This window comes from Diuraphis noxia, unplaced genomic scaffold, assembly GCF_037042655.1.
Source record: "Diuraphis noxia isolate RWA-SAM2 unplaced genomic scaffold, SU_Dnox_SAM2 contig0004, whole genome shotgun sequence".
Classification (NCBI taxonomy): Eukaryota; Metazoa; Arthropoda; class Insecta; order Hemiptera; family Aphididae; genus Diuraphis; species Diuraphis noxia.
In genome coordinates, this window is record NW_028301714.1 from 70,077,192 (window position 1) to 70,095,575 (window position 18,384).

Here is an 18,384-nt window from a genome sequence, read left to right on the forward strand (position 1 = left end):
ATATTATTAAATGAAATTGAAGTAAATTTTATAAATAAGTCGCATATTGGACACTATTTTGGCACTCGATTATGGATTGACCGCGTTTAAATTTAAATACCATTTGGCGTACACACAAAGATGACATATTGTATCGATTGTTATACACCTAAAACCTTGTATGTGGTTTATACGTAGGTATCTAGGACTATAATTTATTTGCTCAGCCCTTAACTTTCTACTTACTATTATCAACAAGATATATTTAATTGTAATTTACATTATTGTCGTGTGCAAATTTTACATTATTTTTTGACTAAATATATTTATCATTTTAAACATATATAAACAGATAATAGTAGCTACAAATATTTATTATTATTAATTTAAATACCTATAAATTTGCATTATTATACTATACACACTTAATATTTTAACTAAGGAAACTGAATTATTTAACTGTCATGGGTGTTAATGTAGCATGGTATTTAATATATTTATATGCCGTTATTTAAAACAATATAATATTTAAAAAAATAATATATTTTCAGAAATATAAGCTAGCCGAGATTACCGTTTTGTTATAAAATGATCATTCTATATTCTTATGCATTCACTGAAATTCTTATAAAAGTTCGAAAACTTAGTTGCTTAGTATGTTTATTTCATTTTTACTACTTATAAAATTTAGAAATAATTTATATTATGGTTATATGTCGAATAATAGTGGATACCCTACCCCTATGACTGAGTACAACCTATGCACTTGCATAATGATAGCTATTAGCTATAACCTAACCATTAGTGCCTTACACATTATACAAATGATGTGGGGACTGATGTAATTTTACCGATTAATAAATGAAGTTGGACACATTTTATAAGATGTTTGATTGATATTTTATTTTTATTTGAATAATTAAACGACATACATCTTTAGTTTTTAATAAATACCAGGAAATTTATACATACATATTATAATATATTTTAAATTATAAAATAAAAATACCATTTTATGAATAATTGGTTGATACTTGTAAATGTAAATGTTTAAATCTATTGGAATAATTTTTAAATTATTAATAAACGTTTCGGATAATCATGTTAACGACAGATATTACATCTGGTTTAGTTACAAATTATTTTAAAGTTATCTGTGCTTTATAGAATACGAGTGAAATATTTCCTCGTACAAAAATTTAGAAATAATAATACATATTTACTTGTTGAATGTGCAGGACTATCAAAGTTATAACGGAAATATAATTAAGTGAAAAAAACCATGATAAATTATAAAATGTTGGTTGTTTGAATTATTTTTGTTTTTAAAATTAACTTTTATTGATGCATTTCGTAAATTTGTATTTTTAAAACTATTGTGTCACTAGGAGAAGACCGAGTAATTTTTTTTAAAACATTATAAGAAAGTTTTACTTATACCTGGGTACATAATTTAAATAATATTGTTATGGTCATATTATATAATTATTATATTTAATATTGTGGTCAATATATTTGCATAGTATAGACCCAGGGCTCTATTGCGTTGCAACTATAAGATAAATGTTGAGCTGTTTAATTCATTGGTACATTTGTATTTCTGTGTACACAATATTTGCAGAACTTTCCATTTAATTTTATGATCTATAATTCCGGTTGACTCCCAAAAGGTAATAATAATATGAGCCATCGGATGGTGGTAGATAGTGGTTTACACAAGACAAAGTTTTACAATGTATTTTATCAAATAGAACTTACAGTCGCTCCCATACCTATTTTTAACCCTCTTGTGCACATACAGTTGGCTTCCCTTCTCACTAGCTTTAATCCAGAGTAGGTAATTGTGTATCATGCTCCTAACGTATAATACAACATGTAATTATTATATTAAAATATTGTATTCAGTATTGTTTAATCATAATATGAACAATTATTTTATGTTCCGCGTAGTAGAGAATTGAATGACAGTGAATTAACAAAACTAAATTGTGTGATGTATTTCTTGAGATTTAATTCATAAATTTAATTTATTTTATACTAACAATAAAAAATCATCTTTTATAATATTTATAAACAACGTTATTAATTTGAAAATAAGGCTAATAAATAATTTATTCCATTATTAATGTTATAAACATATAAGCTATTATATTTTAGTTCTCGTCTAATTACTTAGTTTAAACAAAACATATACCTGAATCACATTTCTTTGACTTAAATAATATATCATAGAGTATAAATAATTTTAAAGTTGCTGTAAAGATTAAAAAACCTGACTATATAATGATTATAACTTGCATTTTTTTTTTAAATTTAGTTTTGATTTATTTAGCTTTCAGTATTAAACTTACTATTAACTTGCATTATAAATAGTAAATAGATCGTTTTATTTTTATTATGTTTTAATATATTATATTACTACATTTATCTTATGAAAATTAATATCAATTAAATACTTAGGTTTGTTAAGGTAAAATATCGAATGTGAGTATCCCTATAAAAACGATTTCGAACTCTTAACTTAAATATATTACCAAAGTTTCTCAATTTGTGATAGTGAACCTATTTAAAAGAAGAAAAACAATTAGGCCACTTTTGTATGTCCGCGTTTGTATTGTCTTCATTCGACTCGGGTAGGCTATTACCGCTTAGTCGATGGTACTATTATCCTTTGTCCTTTTGTTCTTGCTATTGATTCGAAGAACACAATATCATGACTAAAGAAAAAATCCCTGCGTCTAACACACAATTAATAGAAAATTCTTGATTGCCCTTTTTTGTGTTGTTAGCATGGTTTTTAAATTCTACGGTCACTATATTTTTTTCGTACCTATTCTTTGTTTGAAAACTTTAATTCATCAATTTTTTATAATACTTTTAAAACATTTATGTTTTAAACTGCTGTTAAATAAGTAGTTAGTAGATATATCGCAGCATTTACATCAAATAAATATTGTTTAGTTATTTAACGTTTTGCAAGAATAATATTTAATTTTAGTGTTCAGTTAGCATGGATTAAATTTGTCTTATATTTTGAAACTGTATTGAGTATGGATCATAAAAAAAAAAACTACGTACTAGAAATTGGATATCAATCGGTTTATTTATATTTTATCTTAATATATTATTGTATTGTTCCGTTGATAGTTATTACGGGTACAGTTATTTTTATCTTTTAATAAGATTAAAATCTTGAGACGCTATGAAATCATTAGCCCCCCCCCACCGTGCACATTCGATCGGGTCACAAACCTCTAGTCGAGGCTTTGTTGAACTAGATTTATCGTGCTACATATTTAAATTTTATATTATTAATATGTTTCAGAGAAAAAAAAATTGTAAATATTGATTTAATACAGGAGCTATTTTTTCTATTTCTATTTTGATGCTCAGGAAAAGTCAAACGGCGGTATTTTTTTTGTTACCAAACTTATTGAGAAGATAATAACAATATTTAACATTAAAAAAAAAATGTTATATTATACATGTAATTCAAGAGTTAATAAATTAAATATAAAAAGAAATTAAAAAAATATTGATTAGAACAATAGTAATTTATTTGCCAGGTCTTTATACTAGTCCAAAATTTAAAGTCTACCTGACTAAATGGGCGAAGAAATGTATATCTGAACTAATAGTTTGTGGCATTGTACCTATATGTGTTTTGGTGATAGAATTATTAAATTTAAAATAATGCTTAAAGTGTCTAAGTCTTTAATTATAAGCTTAACTCCCATTAATCTAGATGTATTTGTAACTGATGAGTGACATTAATAAAATACGACGGTACAATAAACCTCTATTATCACAACTTACATCTGGTGGTCGTGGCTTTACAGGTAGGGTTTTTGCCATGAAGTGATATTCTCTTAAGTTAATTCCGTTAAAATAATATACTAGTTAACATGTCATTACTTCAGTTTTAGATTCATGACCCAACACTTTCTAGTAACTGAGTATGCTTCTATGTTATATTAATAATTTCTTTCTGTTAAATTTTTATAACATTTGTCGTATTAATTATGTTGTATATTCCATACATGTTACGTAGTTTAGTGATAATAACTATAATACATTACCTATGAACACTTTAAATTGTACTTCTTTCATACAGTTTAGGCGTTTGTATTGAAATAATTTGGTTAAATAATGTAATCTATTTTAAATGAATTTGTTTAAGATTAATTTAAACTGAGTTACTCATTGATGATGGATGAGTCTTTATATTAAATTGTACATAATTTGTATGAAAATAATTATAAGGCTAGTATTTTTATTTCGGAACTATCCTGAAGTCGTAATGAGTATAGTTGAACAAAAATAGAAATTTAATTTTTATATTGGTTTGTTAAGATATATACAGGTACGGTATATACATGGAATAACATGATACACTAGTACACATATTGCCTTTAGCGTTTTGCTAGAGCACTTATAATTATGTATGTATTTATAATTTCCTAAACGGTATTAACTAATATTTTACTCTATTCTCATAAATACATTTATTAAGTATAAATCCCGAATATACATTTAGGGAAAGACTCATTTGAAATGTAGAATTCTATTGAATGTCTGTTTGTGTGAATAAGTTATTAGCAAACATGTTTATAGCTTATATATATATATATATATATATATATACGTTTCTCCGAAAACGGTTTTAAATATTATATTATTTTATTATTTAAAAAAAAAAGAATACATGGTTAGGCCGTGAGCAAAACTCGCATTGTTATACGTTTCTTAGATTATTGTATTTTAACGTTTTTTCCAATTCATTTTTCATTAAGTGTTTGTATAGTGTATTATAAGGGATTTTAGGGGTTGAATGATAAAACGTAATATTGAGCGTCGAAAAACATAAGGTTCCTTGAAGTAGAACTTTACTGACATTCAGATATTATATCTCAGATGACGAAGAATATAATAATATTTTTATGTATATTATGTAACGAGTAAAGTAGAAAACCTGGCATTTAAAAAAAAATATATTTTATATAAAACCAACGATGTTTTGCTATTATCGTACATAATATAATGCACTTTGACGAAATTACAATGTTAAGTGCGTAATAACCTTACATTTTTAAACCCGTCACCTTATTTTTTAACGAGTATTTAGGTTCTTTATATAGAAAAAAAAGATGCACTCGTGTGGAGTCGATGGTGGTAATATTTTAAAGTATAAATTATGTTAGCATAAAAAGTATGAATACTCGGCGGTAGTAGTTTTGTTGTAGAGTTTGGTGAGGGGGTATGTAGATGAGGGAGCTGACATATTCGGGTAAACGACTAGAACGCGAAAACCGATGGTGGCGGTATACAGATCGCAGTGCTCACTGATGGTGGTGATCTCGCTTGGGATGAAGGTGGAACGAGGAAAAGAACCAGCTATCATTTAAAGATGGCAGCACTGTTAATGGTATTCTGAGGGAAAATTTTACCCTCTATCCGCCAGGGAGGCTGGTCACAGGCACCGCCGCCGGAGCGTGCTTCTCTTTTTTTTTACAACCGTCGGCAGTTGAAGTTTAAACGCGCTACCAGATCGGTCTGGGTTGGTCGTCGTCGTCGTGAAAGTCACGTATTGCCGCCTTCGTGGTCGTGTTCTGTCGTGGTCGTAATCTGTTCGTTATATATGGTGATTTTTCGTCCGTTGCGTCTATTACACAGTGTATATACCAGCATAACTTTTGTAACCACCACTGTTTTTTTTTCGGTTATTTTTACTATTTGTTAATATACACCGTTGTATATTTAAAATACCATGTTTTTTTTTTATTTTTATCCGTAAACATGATAATATAAATATATTTACTCACGCATGACATATATATTATATGTATATGTCTGTATTTTTTCACTGTTATTATTTCCATCTTGCCGCTACCATCGTCACTGCTATCGTGTTTTCTTCTCATTCTTGACATCTCATTTAATAGCCTTTTATCTCGAGTACTTCGTATTTCTTCGTCTCTGTCATTGTATACACTACACTTTTCGCGCCGATCAGTAATGTACTCAAGTATCGGAGTTTATTCGCGCGATGAAGTCCGACTCGATGTTTACTTAGGTGCTTTTTTAAATTTATTATGTGAATGTTTCGAAATTGCTTTTTCTGTAGTTTTATTTACATGGTGGGTGGTAATTTCTTTTTATAAAAGTTAAGAAATACTTAGATACGAACAGTCGTCCAAATTATCTTTTTTAGATTAATTATATAAGTTTTAAAATTCATCATAATTGGAATAGTCAGAATAAACATAACGTATTAGTATCTAAATGTGAACGATACGAATAATATTATCACACGGCGTTATGTATAGGCAATGTTGCTACATACGCACATACGTGAGTGTAAATACTTCGCACGGAATAGCAAAATGGTTGACTTGTTTCTGGTATTTCTGGTTCATGTGGACATTGGGAATTTCCTCAAAAGTTTAGTCGTATAGAATTCCTTAAAGGAAGTTAAACGTGAGAATTGCACTTATTTATGGTTCTTACCTATTTCCGAATAGTGTTTTACAATTAATGAAAGTAAATTTTTGTTACTAAAAGTTAAATTATAATATGAATCACGATCGGACATTTTGTATGTTATATTCGTGATATTGTCTACGTTAAAACTTATTATTTAAAATAAATAATTAAAACATAATATATGATAAAAAACTATTTTTGTTCAACATAATTTTTGAAAGTAAAATATTAGTATGATGTAAAATTAAAATGTAAAATTCCTGTATTTACTATTAAAAGTTTAAAAGAAGCTGGTATAATGTAAACACCTGCATTATTCCATATAAAAGTAATAAAAGTAATACATTATTAACCACGTATATATATTATATCTAGTCCAATATTTAAACTGTTTTCAGTTCATAATTTATTTTGAACAAGTTTATTTTTTGTATTTTAAAAATAAGTGTTTCATTATAAAATAACAAAATAATAAAAAAATACAGTTTTTATGTTACATCGATAAAATTTCAAACTTACAAATATATTCGTCAAAACAATTTTTGGGTGATGAAATTCTAGTTCATTCATTTTTATTCAGATAGCCATATATAATTTGGTATTTAAATTATATAAACTGTTATCATTCATAACTATTATGAGTTACTGATATGACCAAAAATAATTGTTTTATTTCTTAAAGAGTAGGTTTAATAGATCGATTATTTGTTTTCTTTATTAGTTTAAATAAATGTATTAAAAATTAGAATCAATCATTTTATTATGATTATTTGATTTCAAATTTTTAATGTTAAGTAGAACTAGATAACGCTGCAGATTATGAAATCGCTTATGATAATTTACATGTTTTTAACATTTTGGAAAATAAATAAATAATATTTTAAATAATCATATATTGTTCACATAAATTGTTAGAAAATGTTTTCATACACTCGACGGATCATTTTAATCACTATCCAAGAACAAAAGATTTCACGTATTGGCAAATGTTTGCATTTTAAGTGGGGCACTACATTCTTTTACTATATTTTCCTTAATATTTTTAAAGTACACACCCTCAGTTTGCTGTTGTGTTTTAAAATTTAAATACACTCCTGACGAATTTCCAAATTTTTATTGCGTAAATTTGTTGTTTTCGATATTCAAGTGACATTTTATAAACTTACGTTTGTCAAATATTTTTTTGAATATCTGTTTAATGCTTGTATGCATAAGCTTGCCATTTATCTAAAGTGATTATAACTTAAAATATGCATTGCATAACAAACATTTTGCTAGCTATATTTAGGTAATAACGAACTTATGAAGGATTTTGAAAAATGGAATTTATGGTCTTGTCAAAAGTTGAAGAATTAACTTAATATGTTTTCAGTTATTTTTTCTAAACCACTATTAGTTAAAACCTTTGTGTTGAAGGTATAGAAACTTTTTCTTTAATTTAAAAAAATTCTAATTGTCTTAATTATTTAGAGTTAAAATAATAGAATAAATAAGTCAAACTTAAGGTTATTTTCTTAAATGGTTAGTGTATTACATAGTGGTTCATTATACGATTTGATCAAGTAGTATTTAAACATCAACAATGTCAGAGATTATATTTTTGTGTTGGCTTTTATGTACAATTAGGGCTCCGGAAAAATATAGATTGATGTGTTTCTTAAGTAGCGAGTAAAAAATGTTTTTCTCATTGGTTTTCTGTGCGGAATATCTATTGGCATGATTGGAATTAAAATTACTCCGAGATAAGTATTGCCAAGGAAAGGGAATAATTGTGATATGTCATACTAATTTATTTTGGAATTTATTCTCAAGAGACATTTGTCGATAAAATCATGTAGGAGCATGATTAAAATTGCTTAAATTATGAGAAATTATCGAGAAATTATTGAGAAAAAATCTGTGTTGTTGAATCGTTGTGACACTAAATTGTTATTTATTTTGTTATTGTATTAATAGAATTGAAATCATGTATTTTGACATATCTATATTATCTTACATGTATCCTACATATTATTATTACCACGTTCTACGTAGACATTTGATAAATTGTAAAAAAAATTGTCCAATAAATAAAACAATTGTATCATTAAGTAGCTTTAACAAGTAACACTATTGCACTCATTGTCTTGTTAAATTTTAATTATACTATAATTGTATAGTCTATTAATTATTGTACATAACACTTGATTTATAACTTAATTAAATAAGAATATTTTGGATTATTATTACAACTCAATATGAACACGCCTGTTATTGATTTAATATGTTTCATGTTTAAAAAAACTATCAGTACAAGTATGTTGTCTTGTTTCGATTACCTTGGAAAGGAATAATGGTTATGCTATGTTTAAAAGAAATGATTGCTCTCAATAATCGTGTGGAGCTTGAAAAAAGTGTTGGCAAAAATTAATCTATATTGTTCGACAGTTGGCGGTATATTTTCTATATTCTTAAAAATATCATCTTGTTTATGCCTGGTTAATAAACCATTGTTTATATATACGTTGATTAAAAACTTATTCCATTTGTATGAAAACATTAGATGTTAAATATCTTAATTATTATAAATTCTTCATTAACTTGGTCGATTTTTATTCATATTATTCCTACTAAATTCTGAAAATCATACAGATCCGTTTCTGTAAAAATCGTGAGATACAGATAGGCTATCCAACATGATATAATCAGTGTACATTGTAGAACTTAATGTTTTAAATACATAATATATTTAATAGTCGTTCAAAAGAATTAAGTAAATATTCGTACAACACGGATGTGTATATTTAATACTACATATATACAAATTTATATATTTGATTTTTAGTCAGAATATTTTATTTTTGTAAGTTCTGTTAAAAGATTGCTATAATTTCAATTTTCTTTTAGATTTTATTTACTGGGTTTTGGCAAATTATTAAAAGTAAAAATATTTTTCGTTTTAATGTAATTGTTGTTATGTTGTAATTGTGTGCATATTACGACAGACTGGCTAGTAGTTCCTTCAAACTTGTGTTAATTTCGTTCACTTAAACTTATTTTACCATCGTAATTTAAACATGTAAACTTTTTTGTTTGCTGATTTATGTAATCCCCGTGTTTCATGCGTCAAAATTCGGTACAATATTATATATTTATTCAGGGATGATTATTATTTTACTCTGATGGTCTATTCTAGATGATATATAATATATTATATAATAAGGCTAGATATTATTTCCTAATTTAATTGTTTCTTTAGTCTTCGCGTTTTATTTAATTTTGCTTTTTCAGCAAGTTTAATGTAATTTATCTTAACAATAATTCTCTTTATAATAATAAAGTACCTTATGTATAAAAGTACAATATAATTTAACTGAGGTTATGTTTTTCCCAAGGAGAAAACAATTTTATCTTATTATAATAATAGGTTTGTGGTATTCAAAATTGTATCTATAAATATAACTATGTTTGCTAATTTGATATGCGAATTGTACATATTAAAATAATATTTGTGCATTTTAATTGTTGTATTAAATTATTTTTGTAACACAACTAAGGATTGTATTTACTATGCAAACTATATTGTTTTCAATTTTTTTTTATTTAGAAACTATTTTTCTGTATTAAATCAGTTGGTATACTAAAAATATATTCAAATACATAATTTATTCTTCTCTTTCCCCAAATATACTTATATTAAACATCATTACGGACTGTATATTTCTAATAAAAGATATAGAAAAATGCGTTATTTTGTTGTTGAAAAATAAATCATTTCCCATTTCTAATGGACAAATATTTAAGTACTTACTTATATAAAACCATAAATGCATTTACGATATTCAATTGACTAAAAACTATTTGTTTATTTTGTTATTTTTTTAACTCTAATAATATTCTATAATATTTAAATATTAAGTAATTTCAACCAAATTTTGAAGATGCCTTTAACTTACTTAATTTTATTATACATTATTTAGTTAGGTATTCAATTTTAAGTAATTACCGTCATAATTGTAATAAAGTGTTTGAATAAATCATTATAATGGATTAATTTCTATTTGATCAGATTATATTCTTTAAACTTCGACATTACTAAATGTGGTTCAATAATATAAATAAATATTTTTGTGACTTTTACTATTTTTCTGTTGATTGATGTAATTTATGAATTTGTTTGTTTGGGATTTGGCCAAAAAACTTAGGTTAAGATTTCTTTTATAAATAATAGTTTAATTATCTAGAGAATTAAAAAAGAGCAGTTTTCCAAATAAAATTAATTAAATGGTTATAAAATGTTTAAATTACCAAATACTGTCGGTGTCAGTCGTTTTAATGTCTTGTATAAGAAAAAGTCGCCTGCAAAATGCAATGGATTACAATTAATTAAATGAAATGTGCCTTTAAAATGATGGCGTCAGTCGAAGCTCATCTTTTATAATTTAATTATTGAAATATTTGATGATTCTTCAGAATAATGAAAAATCAATAAATATATAATATCTAATGTACCTAATACTTGTTATTCTTTAGAGAACCAGGAATCAGATGGAATTTTCATTATTCATATTATTTATTTTTTCTTTTAACGTATTAGGTACCTCACAGTTGTAATTAATGCTTAGTGTGAAGTTTCCAATTGTATTGGGACCAATATCATATTTGTAGACTTCTCTCAGACTTCCGTTCCTACAGGTCGAATAATTAAAATTTTAACCATTATCAAAAGTCAGCACACATTTAATTGTAAACTGCATAATGGGTAAATTGAGAATTTTTATTTTATATGCCTTTGCCTTAAATTCCTATTATTTATTAAGTAAGTAGTATCAATTATTCTGAATTTATATTAGACATATTTATATAATACTTAAATAGTTTTTGAGAAGTAAGCATAAATTATGGTTATGCCTTAATTATTTGTACATGTATTTTTATTTATTTTTATCCAAAGTATATTAAACTAATATTTTTCGTTTTAAAATTATTTTGTTCTATGTTTTAGAGGTTTAAGTTGTCTAAAATTATTTTCCGAACTTTTATCTGGCATTGCAGTTCAAATTTAGTATACCTCATAGAATCGTTTTTATCCTAAGTAGTCACATAAAATGCATTATTGTTCTGGATATACTTAGATTTAAGAAAACTTAATGTACACTACTTAACCGAAATTTTATATCAAACCTTTCAAGTTCCATACTCTTTCATCAATAATTTTTACTAGTACTATAATATTGCTTACAGTGGCGTAATTAAGAATTTGGTTGGGGAAGGGGGGTATCTTTTTGGAAAATTTGTAAGCCTCATACAGTAACATACCTCACCAAATATAAAAGGTTTTTTTTTTTTACAAGAAATATACAATCTATACAATCAAGCACAATAAGTAGATGTGAGATTCGGGTAACAAAAACATTATGGGGTTTTGTTTTTAAAGATTTGAATTTATTTTTAGAAAGTAATACTTTTAGAGAACGGGAGCGGTCATTAAGTATTAATATTTTTTTTAAATATAATTTTGGTATATTAGTCTTGTATCGAGGTTTAGTCCTAAGTATTTAACAGTGTCAAGAGCAGGGATAGGTAAGTTATTTACAGTTACGTTAGGACAGAGTCCGTGTCTTAGGGTGAAAGTTGTGTGAATGGATTTGTTGTTGCTTAGTTTAATTTTCCATTTGGCATACCATTCTGAGAGTAGATTTATATGGGATTGTAAATTTCTTGAAGAAATTAGTGGATCATTATGTACATACAATATGACTTTATCGTCAGCATTGTCAGCAACTATAGTATTTTGTGTTGTAGGTTGATCGGCAGCATAAATATTAAATAAGATAGAAGAAGGTACACCTCCTTGGGGTACTCCTGCTCTAAATATAAAATGTTAGTAGTAAAATAAAAGTTTTCGGGTGGATCTATCCCCCTCACCCCTTTAATTACTCCCTTGATTGCCTAGGCATGAGTTGTTGTTTGGTTAGATAAAACACGCTACCTATATATGATTTAAAAATTGCACGATTCAATAAACTTTGTATTTAAATAATTAATAAATTGTAGTTAAAATAAAGTTTCAGCAAACGTTTGAATGGTTTGACATTTCTGAAACTTTCATAGATTAATGGTAATGGTTAAAATTAATGGATTTTGTCCTTTTTACCTTTTGAAATTATTTGTAGATAACATTATTAATTTAATGATAAATTTAGTAAAAGGGTCGTTATTGAAATGCTTCTAATGATTGTAAAAAAAGTTTTTTTTTTAGGATAAAAGAAATGAAAAATGACTTAGGTACTTACCTTATGAAATACAATTTTTTTTTATCTGTTAATGATTAAAGTGTAGTTTCATTTCCACAATATTTGTTCTTGCAGTATTTTAAAATGTTCTCTGGAAGTTGTTTTACCCATTACGTAACAAATTATTGTTTTATGATCTTAAAATTCTTTCTTTTTTAGTAAGATTAATTGCACACAAATAATAATAATAATTATTATAAAACATTGCTTTATGTGGAACGGTGGTTATCGGTAGTCGGTAACGTGTTTTGTGTTCATGCATTGGCCGGTAATCGCTACCTATCGACTGGGTGACCAACTGGGTTTCCCCACATTAAAAATGGGCTAATAACTATACATCCAATGCATCAAAAAAATTATAAAATCAGATTGTCAACACATAACTTATTTGTTGTTTTCACTTAACTTGGCCGTTTTATTCTAGTTGATATTGTCTGGAGTAAATAATTGCAAATTGCCTTTGTATCATTATTTTATTGCTTCACCCTATTCTGCCCTAATTTTATACTTAAACAAAAAATGTTCATATATATCAAATATCTTGGTTGGTCATTAGTATTTGGGCTGCTAATTGAATTCATTACTGTTCTTTACGTTCGTACAACTTATTTAGATAAATATTATGAATTGTATATTATATACATTGTTCAAATTGCTAATTACTTGGATCTGAAGGTTAGGTTTCATTTTTATACGTGATGTATTCGTATAAACCATGCAATTTTATTATTAAATTTAAAGATCTTGAGTTAATTTACACATATATTGAATTGGAAAGGGGTCTTGTAAAGTTTGCTACAAGGCATGTATGGTTTATCAGTTTAAACGTAAGGATCTTTATGGGCGGAAATACAAAGTTTTGTGACAAACTTTCTAAAAGTTCCCGACAATAATTTCCTATAATAAGAATATATTTCTTGTGAAGAGAATTTTTTTTTTTGAATAAATCTGTATCGTTTTTGTTAAAGAAAATATTTTTCCCAATAGCTACTGATTTCCTATAACTTGATTTATTTCGACTTTTTTCATTTTTTACGACACCAAAAAGTGACCTTTATAATGTTCAATATTTATTTTATTTACCAACCGATTGACATTTCTGATCACTTTCAACATACTTGTATTATCGAATTGAGTATGTAGAATCGATTTAAGCACTAGCAACTCTGTCGGATACGTAGAATTATTACTGGGACCAAAATGCAGATGTTTGAGTTACCACAAACAATTCCTAAATGTATATGTAGTTGCGTATTTAAGATGACTCAGCTATAATGGTCTATACTTCTATAGGGTACTGCTCAGGATTTGAAAATATAGTATAAATGTATTTAGTATAATATGTATACAGGGTGATTCTTTTATCAAAGAACACTCATTATTTTAAAAAGTATTGACTTTTTCAAAATATTTTTCACATTGTTTCAAGTTGTTAAAAAACCAACGTTTTTATTAAAAAATTATATTTTTTATCCTTATCATTTTTTAAGTTTTTACTTTTTTGAACGACAACATAGAGTTTTAATTTCATATTCCAAAGGAAAATATTTTTCTAAGTATTTTTAGACATAAAAATCGAATTTAGGGCTAGTAGTTTATGAGTTATAAGTATTTAAAGTTTAGATTGGCAGAGTGGAGTGGTACGGGGTTACCCCACAAAATATTTGTCCACTACTCCACTTGTCTAAACTTTAAATACTTATAACTCATAAACTACTCGTCCAAAATATTTTCTTTTAAGTTATTATCTTATTATAGATTCTGTATGCTATAAGTATTAGCAATGTTGATAGGTAAAACAGATTTCTATTACATAATTGTAAAATGTCTTATCCACTGGGAAATAACAATGAATTGTGTGTCTTCTATTTGATATTCATAAACCAACACAAAATCCAATAATTTTGTAGTTTCTTCAAAAGACGAAACTTATCTAATTGATGCATTTTAGTGTAAATATATTAAAGTTTATGTTATATTAAATATATATTTTGTATCTTTATGAAATTATTATTAAAGTTATGTTATTTTTATTTTACCCCAAGATTTTGATTAATTGTTTGGGTTAATTGGCAATTTTAAAATAACTCTTCAAGTTTCATTAAAGTTTTATGCTTTAATTTTTAATTCTTAGTTTTTACATCATAATTTTATTTTAGTTTTTATATTATTTAAGATAAATTATCTAACGAAAATATTGTAGCTATATATTCAGCTGTTTATATATTCATTACTGGACACTAGTGTTATAGTTCAGCTATAAAGCTACGGTATTATGCTAAATGTATAATGTATGTACATTTATATCGAAATAGATATAATAAGTTCTAATAAAAGTTAGGTTAGGTTAAAAAAACCTTAAGAAAAAAAAAGACATGAGTATTAAAATTTAATTATTCAGTAGGTTTCCACACCATTTGCGTTTTAGCCGTTTGGGAGGATTACCTGGGATAGTCAAGGAAGAGATGTGCATGAGTGGGTTTCTATGATTTAAAAGACGGTTATGGAATCTTTTGTAGTGTGTTTTAGCCACGTCTGCTACAAAGGGTATGGAAAGATCGTGATGGAGTGTGTGATTGGAAACGTAGTATGGTGCTTTAGTGATTTGTCTTAGAGTTTTGGATTGATAGGTTTGAATTCTATTGATGTTGGTAGGTTTTGCTGATCCCCAGAGCTGTATACCATAGACCGATATTGGTTTAAGTAGCATTTTGTAAATAAGGAGCTTGTTATTCAGATGAATATGTTTGGAGGTCAGTAGGTGTCTTAGTTGGCGGCTACGATCATTGAGCGTTAACCGTTTGGAGCGTATATGAGGAGCCCATGTGAGCCGGTGGTCTAAGGTTAGTCTAAGATATTTGACGTTTTGAGAGTAGGGTAAAGGTTGATTATTGAGAAATAGTTGTGGACATTCTCTGGGGCGTAGTGTAAAGGTAGAGTGGAGCGATTTTGTTTGGTTTAATTTTAGGCCCCATTCTGTGTACCACGAGGCTAGTAGATCAAGATGGGTTTGCATAAAGGAAGCAGCTATGTCTGGGCCAGAGTGACATGCAAGTAGTGCTTTATCGTCTGCAAAGTCGGCTACTATTGTGTTTTGAGTAGTGGGTTGATCCGCGGTGTAGATGTTAAAAAGAAAACGAACAATATACCCAATTAAAAAGTAATAAAAATTTTATTAAAATTTTCTTTTTCTAATAGGTTATTGAATTTTTTTTTTTTAATTGGATATTATGATTTGGATATTTTAACACAAGATATTTTGTTCTAATACCATATTAGACACCTATATCCTATATTGTAATAATTTCATATTTGGGGTTACTATGGAATAGTTAGAAAGTAATTAATTTATTAATACATTATATTTTAAAAATAGTTTAGATGTATTATATTATTTAAGTGTATTGATGATGTATCTTTTAAAGTTTAAAAAATAGTATTATCTCCATTATTTTTTCAAAATAATAAGTTGAATAAAATATTCAGGTAAATTACATGCAATGTAAATGATTAATTAAATAGAAAAAATGTCAAATATTTCTGTAAATTTTTTGTTTTATTTCAATATAACATAAGATGAGCACTAAAAGTAGGCAATGTGGAAAATTACAAAATAATATTTTTATTGTATTTGTTTCTAAAAAAATGAATGTAAATGTTATAAAATCTTAACCGTTGGTGTCATAATTTCCCCATTTGTTGATGGTTAGTTTTTAACTCAATTTATCTTAGTATGTATCGTTGTTTTTTTTAAATTAAAAATTCTATTACCCTTGTTTATTTTAAAAATTGTTTTAAAATTGAAATTATCTTTTGTCAATGATTAAAAAATTTGAAGTAGCAAATATCTAGTTATTCTTGCATTGTTTACATTGCCTGACTTTTTTTGTAAGACGTTCAAAATAATTTAAAATACATTTTATACAAACGAATAACTTAAATGTTCACATAAAAAAACAGAAAGCATTTGTGACATTTAGTTACATTATTGGATATATGTTAATATTATTTTTGTTATGGATATTTTATAAATATTATTTATAATGTTCCTGGAATTTTACCAGGATATGTAATGCGAGTTTATTATAAAGAGGGTTTATGAAACACGAATAGTTTGTAAAAAAAAAAAGTAAAATATAAATATCCTAAATATTTACAGTACCTACTATTGGATTATTGTGTTAGACATATAAACATTATTTACACATTCTATGATATGCATTGATGGTTCTATAATTTAATATAAAAATATAATTTTAATTTAGTTTTATTATATGATAGTTATAGATTAATAAATCACAATAAACAACTGTAAAATAAACATGATAGTAATTTTAATTTTAATAGTTTTAATTTATTTATTGTTTATTATAATGTTTTTTATGTTATTTGATACTGTGGAAATTTTTTTATCCATTTTCATTTATTCATTTACTTTTCGGGCAATTCAACTTTAGAATCGTATTTATTCATATTATTGTCAGTAATTTTTTTTTATAAAATTGTCTAATTATTTTAATTGTGTAAGATGTTAGGGATAACATTTTGCAAAATGTTTTATAGAGTGGTTTGCAAATAGTATTTGGTCAGAGTAAGATAACTTAATCATAACAAAATTCTGTACTTCCGAGAACAATATAATGTGATTAAAATTAATAGTAGAATCTTCTTTTTGCCTATTCAAATGGTATTCTGACTGGCTTTTGTTTTTTCGACTCTTTTATAATAATGATTAATGAGCTTCATTCCTTATACTATACTTGTTTTAATAACTTGATGGTTGCACCACTCATATTTCACGAGCTAGGAATTCTTTAGAAACTCACCACCTCTTTTGCCTTTAGTAAATTATGTTTTATTTCCCTCGAAAATAATGAGCAAGCAAATTCAATTTTTCCCCACTTATCCTTAATATTTTAACTCTCAAATGATATTATATAAAAATGCTGTCGGTTCTCAATATTCAGAATTTCTTATGTAAAAAATATGTATAGGTAGAGGAGTTGATAGAATTAATCAATTAATTTGACGTAATTGATCGTTTTTAATTTATAGGAATAGAATACTAAAATTAAATTTTACTATTGATTTGGGTAGTTCTCTTTCATATTTTTCTGTTTTAGTTTTTGATTGAGCAATGCGTGGTGTTGGTTGTAATGAAATGATATGGAACTATGGGAGTTCCTAGTTGATCAAGATAGTTGTATTATAAAATGATTATTTATTTTGGGCTAATATTTTCATAAGTGGATACCTAATAAATAGTCTGAGATATTTCCTTTTATTTTTTGTTTCATGTATTATTATATTAAAAAGTTAATCAAATTATATTGTTTCTTTTACATCAATCCTCTACGTACCGATAAATAATTAAATTTTAGTTATAGAAATGTTTTAAATTAGAGTTTAGCTGTTCAAAGGTGCTTACATTGACAATGATTTTTAACTTATCAGTTAACATAAATTATTTTTGCTTGTCGTGTATTTTGTTATATTTAAATAATATATCTGTTTTTTATAACTAAACATTTTTAAATTTACTCTCTGGCATGTTTAGTGAACTAATTAAAATTCAGAATATAAAAAAATCATGTTTTTGAAATTATCATTATTTTGTGGAGACTATTTTTCGATGGAAAGTTTTTTA

The 18,384-nt window shown here is 26.2% G+C and overlaps 1 protein-coding gene across 6 annotated transcripts in view; it reads left to right on the plus strand.

Moving 5' to 3' along the window:
* The window catches only part of rg (A kinase anchor protein rugose), a 268,765-nt gene that overhangs the window by 14,591 nt on the left and 235,790 nt on the right, over positions 1-18,384 (plus strand). For 3 of the 6 annotated variants that reach the window (XM_089227913.1, XM_089227916.1, XM_089227914.1), the window contains exon 1: positions 5,521-6,052. The exons of 2 other annotated variants lie outside the window; for them this stretch is intronic. The gene's annotated coding sequence lies outside the window, so the exon portion shown is untranslated. Of the gene's footprint in view, positions 1-5,520; positions 6,053-18,384 lie in introns of those variants that run through there. One more of the 6 variants, XM_089227917.1, reaches the window with a different exon arrangement.